The sequence below is a fragment of the Triticum dicoccoides genome, chromosome 3B (assembly GCF_002162155.2).
Source record: "Triticum dicoccoides isolate Atlit2015 ecotype Zavitan chromosome 3B, WEW_v2.0, whole genome shotgun sequence".
NCBI classification, from domain to species: domain Eukaryota; kingdom Viridiplantae; phylum Streptophyta; class Magnoliopsida; order Poales; family Poaceae; genus Triticum; species Triticum dicoccoides.
Window position 1 is genome coordinate 681,352,497 of NC_041385.1, and position 8,783 is coordinate 681,361,279.

Below are 8,783 nucleotides of genomic sequence, written 5' to 3' on the forward strand. Positions count from 1 at the left end.
CGAGGTAGAAGTTAATGCACCCCGCCTAAGTGTTTTCGGATTATTTGGTTTTCGTAAGATGACTTATACACCTAGATGCACCGCGCCTAAGTGTTTTGAGTAACATTTTATCAGTTAAATCTTTGGTCAAAATTTAGCACAAATTACAATGGTGAGGAATAAACCAGGATGGAGTAGTAGTTTAGAAGCCCAAATAAATGAGTGAGATGCCTTATTGTTACTCTCCACTATGACTAGTCTTGTGGGAAAAGCTGGGGAAGCCGCCAAAAGAACTGGCCCTAAGAGTAGTAGCTAGGGATCAAGCATGGGAGATGAACCGGAGAAAGTAAATGCAGAGAGATGAAATGCAAAAAAGACGGAGGGATGTGATGGTTGCTTGTCCGTTTATTTTACCAGGCCATTTATTACTGGGAGTTGTTGGGTTTTGTGATATAGTAGTAAGGTGCCCGTGCATTGCACCGAAGAGTGAAATGCATTGATCAGGGAGTTGTTTATTTTGAAAAAGGATGTAGGGGTCATCTCATGTGTAACGGGTATCGATAGGTTTCTTCGGATATTATTTCATCTCTAGAGCTCACAAACATCCGGGTGAAATAGATAAAAAGGTATCTTTTCCAAACAAAAGCGTTCAACTGTTCAACCTGCATCCAAAACTTGTGAAGAAATAACACTTATTGTGCTTTGCAAGAAATGATCTTTAAGAATTAGTTTTTGAGTATCGATTGTTATACATGTTGGCTACAGATGACATGGCACTTTCTTGTAGTCAAGAGTTAGCTATACTATTAAGTAATATTAATCATGCCCTTATACACCTAGATGGAGGGATTAAATCAGGATGACTTGCAAGGGGACAGAGGAGATGCAAGAAATGGTTCATCATAAGTCTTTCACCAGTACTGTAGTAAAAATTCATACATGGAAGATTCTATACTAAACCATAAACGAATACACTTTTATTCATGCGCGATACTCCAATAGAGCAAGATCCTGCATGGAAGTCTCCACATGCTTAGACAGCGGATTACATTGAGCGAAGACTAATGATCAACATTTAACTTGATAATGCATATTTTTTTAGAAGAACAGGGAGGCTCCTCCCCGGTTCCATTATCAAATGAAACCCATCAGCTCACTCAGAGGAGCAGTTCAAAGGAAGGACTGCGGCGAAAGCCACTCAAGTTTAACGACAAGCTTACAGAATCAAAAGCGGCAAAGACACGGGCCATAAGCGCCCACACACACACTACATGTTTTCTAAGTGCACTTGATAATGCGTATGTCCAGGTGAACCTCCTTGGAGTCCCCGTGCACCGAGTCGGCGGGTAAAGGATAGAACGGATGCCATGGGTTTTCCAAGTCCACATTGGCGGGATAGTCCCAGCTCCTCAGATTCCAAGTCTGTCTGATGAGGCCGGTTTCGCCGCCCACGTGACCTGGAGGGGTAGTAACATTGACCTTGCACCCGTACATCTGCCTCGTGTCAGTGTCAGCATCAGCGGCGACGCCCCTGACGCACTCTACAAAGACGGGGCGGCGGCCTGCGCGGACCTCGCCGGTGCCCATGATCAAGAGGAAGACGATGCCGTCCTCCTCCGAGACTAGCAGGCGGCGGTGATCCTCCAGCGACTCCGGCATGGTGAATCGGTAGCACGTGTCATACTTGATGTTCTCCGCCAAGGGCCAGCAGTGACCATTGCACGCATCCGTGAGGTGATGCACCATGTCCACCGGCGAGCCACAAAACGGCATCGGGCACTCATAGCAGTGGACGAAGGGATCCTTGGAGGCATCGACTAGGCCGTCCATGAAACGGGAGTGGCTGTAGGGGATGTTGCGCCAGTTGAATATGTGAGCAAGTTACTACGAGATTTAATCCGAATAAGCACAAAGTAAATCATGACGACTATAACAGAAATGAAACTAATCATGTGGACTAGCATAGTAGTAGGATACAGAGTAGAAACATGAATTCTACCACGATTTCGAATAGGAAGGACAGAAACACATACGGTGCAACGGGAGCAGCACCGTTGGCATTGAGGTTGTCGCCCATGTCATTGAGGAAGAGGTTGCCGAGGTTGGGGAAGAAGTCGTCGTCGGTGAAGTCATGGCTGCCAGCAGTCACGAGAGTGCGCTCCCCAGATTTCAACAGCGCCCGCCGAATGGAGCGCAGGAGGGAGTGGTTGTAGGGGAAGTTGCGGCCGCCGAATGGAGCGCAGGAGTAGCACACGAAGCAGTAGATGGTGTCCTTACTAGTACTCCCTAGTCTCTATCTATCTATATCTATATATATCTACTCTTATAGAAAACCGAGTTAGTGATGATGGTTTGCCTGCCATCTTGTAATATAGACCGTCCGATCTATATCTGACGGATATAAAGCCAACTATGACAATTTTACAAAAGATACCTGCACCTCTCTCCACATTTACAGATAAGGCCTTAACTCGTTCATCCTTATCTCCCACAACCTCGTGCTCCTCCCTATGTCTCTATCTCTACTACTCTTCTTTGTTTTTTATAACAAATCGAATAGTGTTGCACCATCCGCTGCACGCCCGGCTGACCACGCCTCCGTCGTCACCAACTGAGTCTTTTATAGGAGTACGAGTAGAGAAAAAAACCGAGTTGGTGATGATGGTGTGCCGTGCAATGCACGGGCATCTTGCTTTTTTTTGCATATAAGTCCAAACACCACGTAGACACGGTCTTTGAGCACGGTTCGTAGTCGTTCCACGCTCGGGCATTGAAGTTTGTAACTATTTTAGATTAGAATATACTACTCCTCCGGTGCTAGTAGTAGAGCAGAGTCCTACTCTACTACTCTACTCAAGCAAGTTAGGGCATAGTACTGTAGTAGGTACTGTAGGGAGTACCAGTACTGTGATCACTCAAGCAAGTTGTCTGCCATCGACATGACCCTACGCTGCTGGTATGTGTCTCGTAAGTCAAGCGGCGTGTTGTAGTCATCATCACCTGTCCACTTCCCGCAGCACATATTCGCTTCTCCATCTTTGTCTGCACATAATCTCGTCCAAGCTTCCATCCCCGCTAAGGCGCCTCCCCCCCCTCGTCTGAAACCCAAGCACTAACAATGGCAGAACCGAGTAGCGTCCGCAGAAAGAGTGGCTGGAATTCGCTCCCCACAGAGGTAATCAAGCTCATTGTTTCGCGTGTGGACAATCTCAGTACCATGCCGCTCGCCACGTGCTCGTCAGGGCTGTACCGTTTACTCAAAGCCCTCAGGCCGGAGCTTTTTAAGCCAGCTCCTTGCTTGCTGATGCCGCCTGATCTTCAGAAACGGCGTGTCACGCAGCATAACGATCGTAGGGTGGCGAGCATCAACCCCCTTCACTGCAATCCGATCCCCGTCAGCCTCAGCTACATTAACGGTATGTACTGGGTCGGCATGAACACGTCTTGGATGGTGCTCGTCGATGGTCGCGGCAGCTGGATGCTCGTGGAGGTCTACACCCAGCGATTGATCCCCCTTCCTTTGATTAACACTGCACTGCTTTGGCACCGCGGCCCAGATACTCGGAATCTTACAGTAGCCAACATGATACCAAGTTTGATTTGCTCAAGGTTGTAATCTGCCAAGTGCCCACAAGATCTGGGAATTATAAAGATTTCAGGATAATTGTGTTCTTCAACCGCGGTCTTGCATATCTGACAGGTCACTGCGGTAAGTGGATAAATCTGCACGTCCATCGCAGGATCATACATCCTCCATGGTTCTCTGATGCCATTGAACACAAGGGCTTCATTTACGATGTCGACTCCTTCTATGGCTAGATGTATTGCTGGCCTACTCCAGTCATCGCTACAAATGGCTGTTACAGCAGTATGTTACTTTCCTATGATATCATGATGGCTTGCTTATATTACTGTCAACATTTACTGAAAAAATATTCATGCTCATAACATGTTGTTCTTAAGATTGACTAAATCAAGAGCCCTTTTTTATTTGACTCCAACTTGATATGATGTTGTAGGCCGCCTGGTGTCCCTACCCTTCCTAATCCCAGAACCTTTCAAAGAAAAGCGGCATGGCAGTTGCAGGTGGTTCCTGGCTCGATCAGACGACGGCAAAAGATTGATGATCGTTCGCACGTACCGGACATGTTGTTTCGCGGAATACAATCACAGTCAATGCAAGGTCTTTGAGCAGGATCCCAGCTTCTCTGGGCCTTCAGGAATTTTTGACTAGAGGCTGGTAAGTAGCCTTGGCACACACTCTCTGTTTGTCGGACTGAGTTATCCGATTAACCAAGAGATAACCGACGGCAAGGATCATGATGGCAGCGCGGTTTCGTTCATCAGGCAAAACTGTGTGTACACAGCGTACCATGCGTCTCTGCATGCACCATACCTTGATATGTGCCGCCACGCTCTGCAGCCCAAAGTAGGAGAGAGGGTCGCAAGTATCAGACTTCGACCTGCTGGCTGGAGTTTCCCCCGTCAGGCACCCATCTAGTTCAAGCCGTCAGCCAATCTCCACAGCTTAATAAATAGTAACGTCTAACTAAGCCAGTTAGTTAGATGCGTACACTTAGTGTAGTAGGATCTTTATTTAGTTTGATGCATACACTTGTTCTTTTTTGGTAGCCCTTTTGTAATGATGGTTGATGTTTGGTTTGGAAGAGAGAGTTGTGTATTCACTCTTCTGGCCTGCTTACTGCTTCTGTTGCACCCCCAGCCCTGGTTGTTGCTGCTGCTGTTTTCAATGTACAATCAGTAGTATATTTCGTCTGTTGGTTGAATATAAATGTGTTGTTAGAACGACAAACACAATGTTTTGGAAGTCGTTGCATGGTTCGATCCTTTAGTGCCCCGTACCATACGTAGCTCATACTATTTTTCATATGGAACACATTTTCCACTTGTTGATAACATGCAGCCCACTAATGAAGGCCCAATAGAGAAGCCCATAATTAACTGGAAGGGACGCTCTCACATGAATCCGGCCCAGGTACATGCTCATGGTCCCCTAAACATAAATAAGTAAATAAATAAATAAAGCTAAATGCTCATGCACCAGTTCTTTGGGAAAATAGGTAGCCCAGTATTTCTTTTTGAAGAATACCCAAGCTAGGCCTATTTGTTTTCTCCGAATTACTAGGCTGCAAATCTTTCAAGACGAGCAAATGGGAAATTAGTTTTTTTTTTGAATTTTGTTCTTCACTGATATCTTATACGTATTTCATTGGATTTAACATGACATAGTACTAACTTATTTTTAAATTTGTTTTAATATGGCTATTAATTTTTGGATTAAGAATATTTTGTTCCCCAGCAAAAAATTCCCACATATTTAGTTATTTTTTTTACCCTGGTACTGACGAGAAAATCGCTGGCAATTTTAAAAATGGAAAACGGGCTGCAATAAATTCCATATGAATTATAAAATGAGTAAAAATTATAAAAATAATAGCAAATGGGCTGTACACGCCACATATTTCGATGCTGACTTGTTTACGCAAGGCTTTGTCAGTGAACACACGATTCTAGCCGCCGTGCTTCTTCAATCTCTGATCTTCCTGCTCCAACCGCCTAAACTAGCGTCGGCGGGACTGCCTGCTCCCTCCTCTTGTGGCCCACTGTGATGCCGCGCGGGCTTCCCCGGCCTACCCTACTCCCTCCGCTGGCCTGGCCACACGCAATCAACTGCCTCCTTATTACGCGAAAAAAATGATTCCTCCCACTGACATCTGGGGCGCACCGGTTGGGAGGCTGACATGTGGGCCTACTATGTTGACGTGTACGCAGGGCTTGTCAACTTAGTCAACAAACGATTCTAGCAGCAGTAACCATTGCATTTGAATCGAATGTCCTGCTGCTTCTTCAATCGCTGCTCTTCTTGCACCAGCCGCCCAAACCAGCGTCGGGGAGACCGCCTGCTCCTGCCTCCAGTGGCCGGCTGTGCTGCCGTTGAGGCCTCATCGCCCCTACTACTCTCACCGCTAGCCAGGCCCTACGGCAATGGGAGCCTCACGCCGCAGCCGAACCAGTGAACCCTAGTACTCCTCTCCGCATGGGCATCCACTGCCGCGTCTTCCCCGGCTCCGCGTCGTCCCCTTCCTAGGCCTCGCCATCGTCCACCGCTTTGTTGCTCTCGGCGCGGCATGGTCAATGTGGTCAACGACATTCCATCGGGAGAGTACTGTACGTGTAGAGGCTGACAGCTGGGTCCACGACCATAGCCCAGTTTTTTTGTGATTTGCCAAGTAAGTCGCTTTGGCAGGCCTGTTGGGCTGCAAATCTTTCAAAACGAGGAGAGCTTTCATTCGGCTGGCCGAGAAAATGGCCCATCAGTAATGAGAAATGGGGTGTACATTTTTAAAACACATCAAACCGGCAGTTAGTTTCAAATATCTTTTTTTCATTTTGAGATTTTAAATTACATTAATTTTTATGCGTGGAGAATTTGTTGGATTTTATATTGATATACATTTATTTTCAAAATTAGTTTGAATGTGAGTCGAAATTTCGGGATTAAAAATAGTTCGGACCGCACCGCAATATGCAAAATTTCATATAAGTTTTTAACCGTGGCCACAATATGGGTTGTAATGCTAACAAAAAGAATATGGGCTCCAAAAAAACCTTAAGAATTAGCAAATGGGTTGTAAATTATTAAAAATAATGGCAGATGCGTTGTATGTTGTTTTCCATAGATTTGAGGCTTTCCTAAAAAAAGGTTGACGCATAAGCAGTGACTGTTGGATGGCCATCGAACGGCCGACGTGTTTCTTCAATCTCTGCTCTTCCTGCTCCAGCCGCTCAAACAAGCGCCGGCGGGACTGCCTGCTCCCTCCTCCCCGCGGCCGGCTCTGACAGCTCGGACCCACCAGTTATAACTTCGTACGCAAGGAAGTGCCTCCTTATTATGCACAAAAAAATGAATACTCCCCCTGTTAGCTGGGACCCAGTATAGTGGCAGGCTGACTTGTGGGCCTACTAAGTTGACGGGTACGGAGGACTTTGTCAACTTAGTCAATATGCATGATTCTAGCTCCAGTGACCGTACGATGTCCATCCAACGGCCGTAGTGCTTCTTCAACCTCTGGTCTTCTTGCTCCAGCCGCCCAAACCAGCGCCGGTCGTGCCTCGTGCTCCTGCCTCCCGTGGCCGGCTGCGATGCGGCGGAGGCATCACCGCCTCCTACTACTCCCACCGCTGGCCAGGCCATCCCTCTACTCACACACACACCTTGTTATTCTGCGGCGACGGCAGCCTCACACCGCAGTGAACCAGTGAACCCTCGTACTCCTCTACGCGTGGGCATCCACTGCCGCGTCTTCCCCGGCTCCACGTCGCCCCCTTCCTGGGCCTCACCGTTATCCACCGCCCTGATGCTCTCGGCGCGGCGTGGTCAACGTGGTCAAGGAACGGCTTCCATCGGACGTGGACTGTACGTTGAGAGGCTGACAGCTGGGTCTACGGCCACAGCAAGGAAGTGCCTCCTTATTACACGCAAAATAATTATTCCTCCAGCTGACAGCGGGGACCCACCGGACGGGCCACCATATTTAGCGAAAAAAACGTTTCCCCCCTGACTGTTGGGACCCACCAGCTACACCTTCGCACGCAAGGGAGTGCGTCCGGGCAAAAAAAAACGATTCGCCCCCCTAACTGTTGGGACCCAGCAGCTACATCTTCGCACGCAAGGAAGTGCATCCGGGCAAAAAAAAACAATTTGCCCCCTGACTGTTGGGGCCCACCAGCTACATCTTCGCACGCAAAGGAAGTGCGTCCGGGCAAAAAAACGATTCGCCCCTCTGACTGTTGGGACCCACCAGCTACATTTTCGCACGCAAGGAACTGCCTCACAATTGGGACCCACTTGGTCGAAGCGTACGTAGCGTTGTCATTCTGGTCGCGAACTTGTACGTACATATATACTGGTCGATGTAGAGGCGCGCATGTGTCGTAGTAGAGGCGCTTACGTGTCGTAGTAGAGGCGCGCACGTAGCATGTACACGTATGTACAGCGGCGAGGGTGCAAGAAAGAAAATACGGCCACGTACGTACATACGCGCAGGGTCTCGAACGCCTACTCACGCATACGTACATGGCTGGGTCAGAACGGAGAAACAGCGTCGTCGTCGTGTTCATGGGGAGCCAACCGGCTGGGTCAGAATGCGTGGTCGTGTTCATCGGGAGGGCTTGGACGGAACAGGTGATGGAAACAAGGCCTGGCGTACCGCACAACGGAGGAAACGGCCTTGTGTTCGACCGGCCACGTTCGAAACGGGGTCCTGTTGATCGCGAGGGGCCTGGCGTACCGCAAAATGGAGGAAACTGACCTCCTACGGTCAAAACGGGGGTCCTGTTGATCGGGAGGGGCCTGGCGTACCGCAAAACGGACGAAACGGACCTCCTGCGGTCGAAACGGGGGTCCTGTTCATCGGGAGGAGTGTGGTGTACCGCAAAACGGACGAAACAGACTTGTGTTGGAGCACTATGCTCGAAACGGGGGGAGGGGTGTGGCGTACCGCAAAACGGGACTCCACGGGATACTGTTCATCTCCACCGTCGACCTCCTCCAGCCTCCACGGGCTCCTGTTCATCCAGCCTCCACCATGAGCTACTCCACCGGCTACTGTTCAACCACCCCTCCACGGGCACCCCTCCACCGTCTACTGTTCATCCAGCCCTCCACACCACGGGGTCCTGTTCAACCACCCCTCCACGACCACCCCTCCACCATCTATTGTTCATCCGGCCCTCCACACCACGGGTTTCCTGTTCATCCAGAGGCAACGCCATCGCTCACT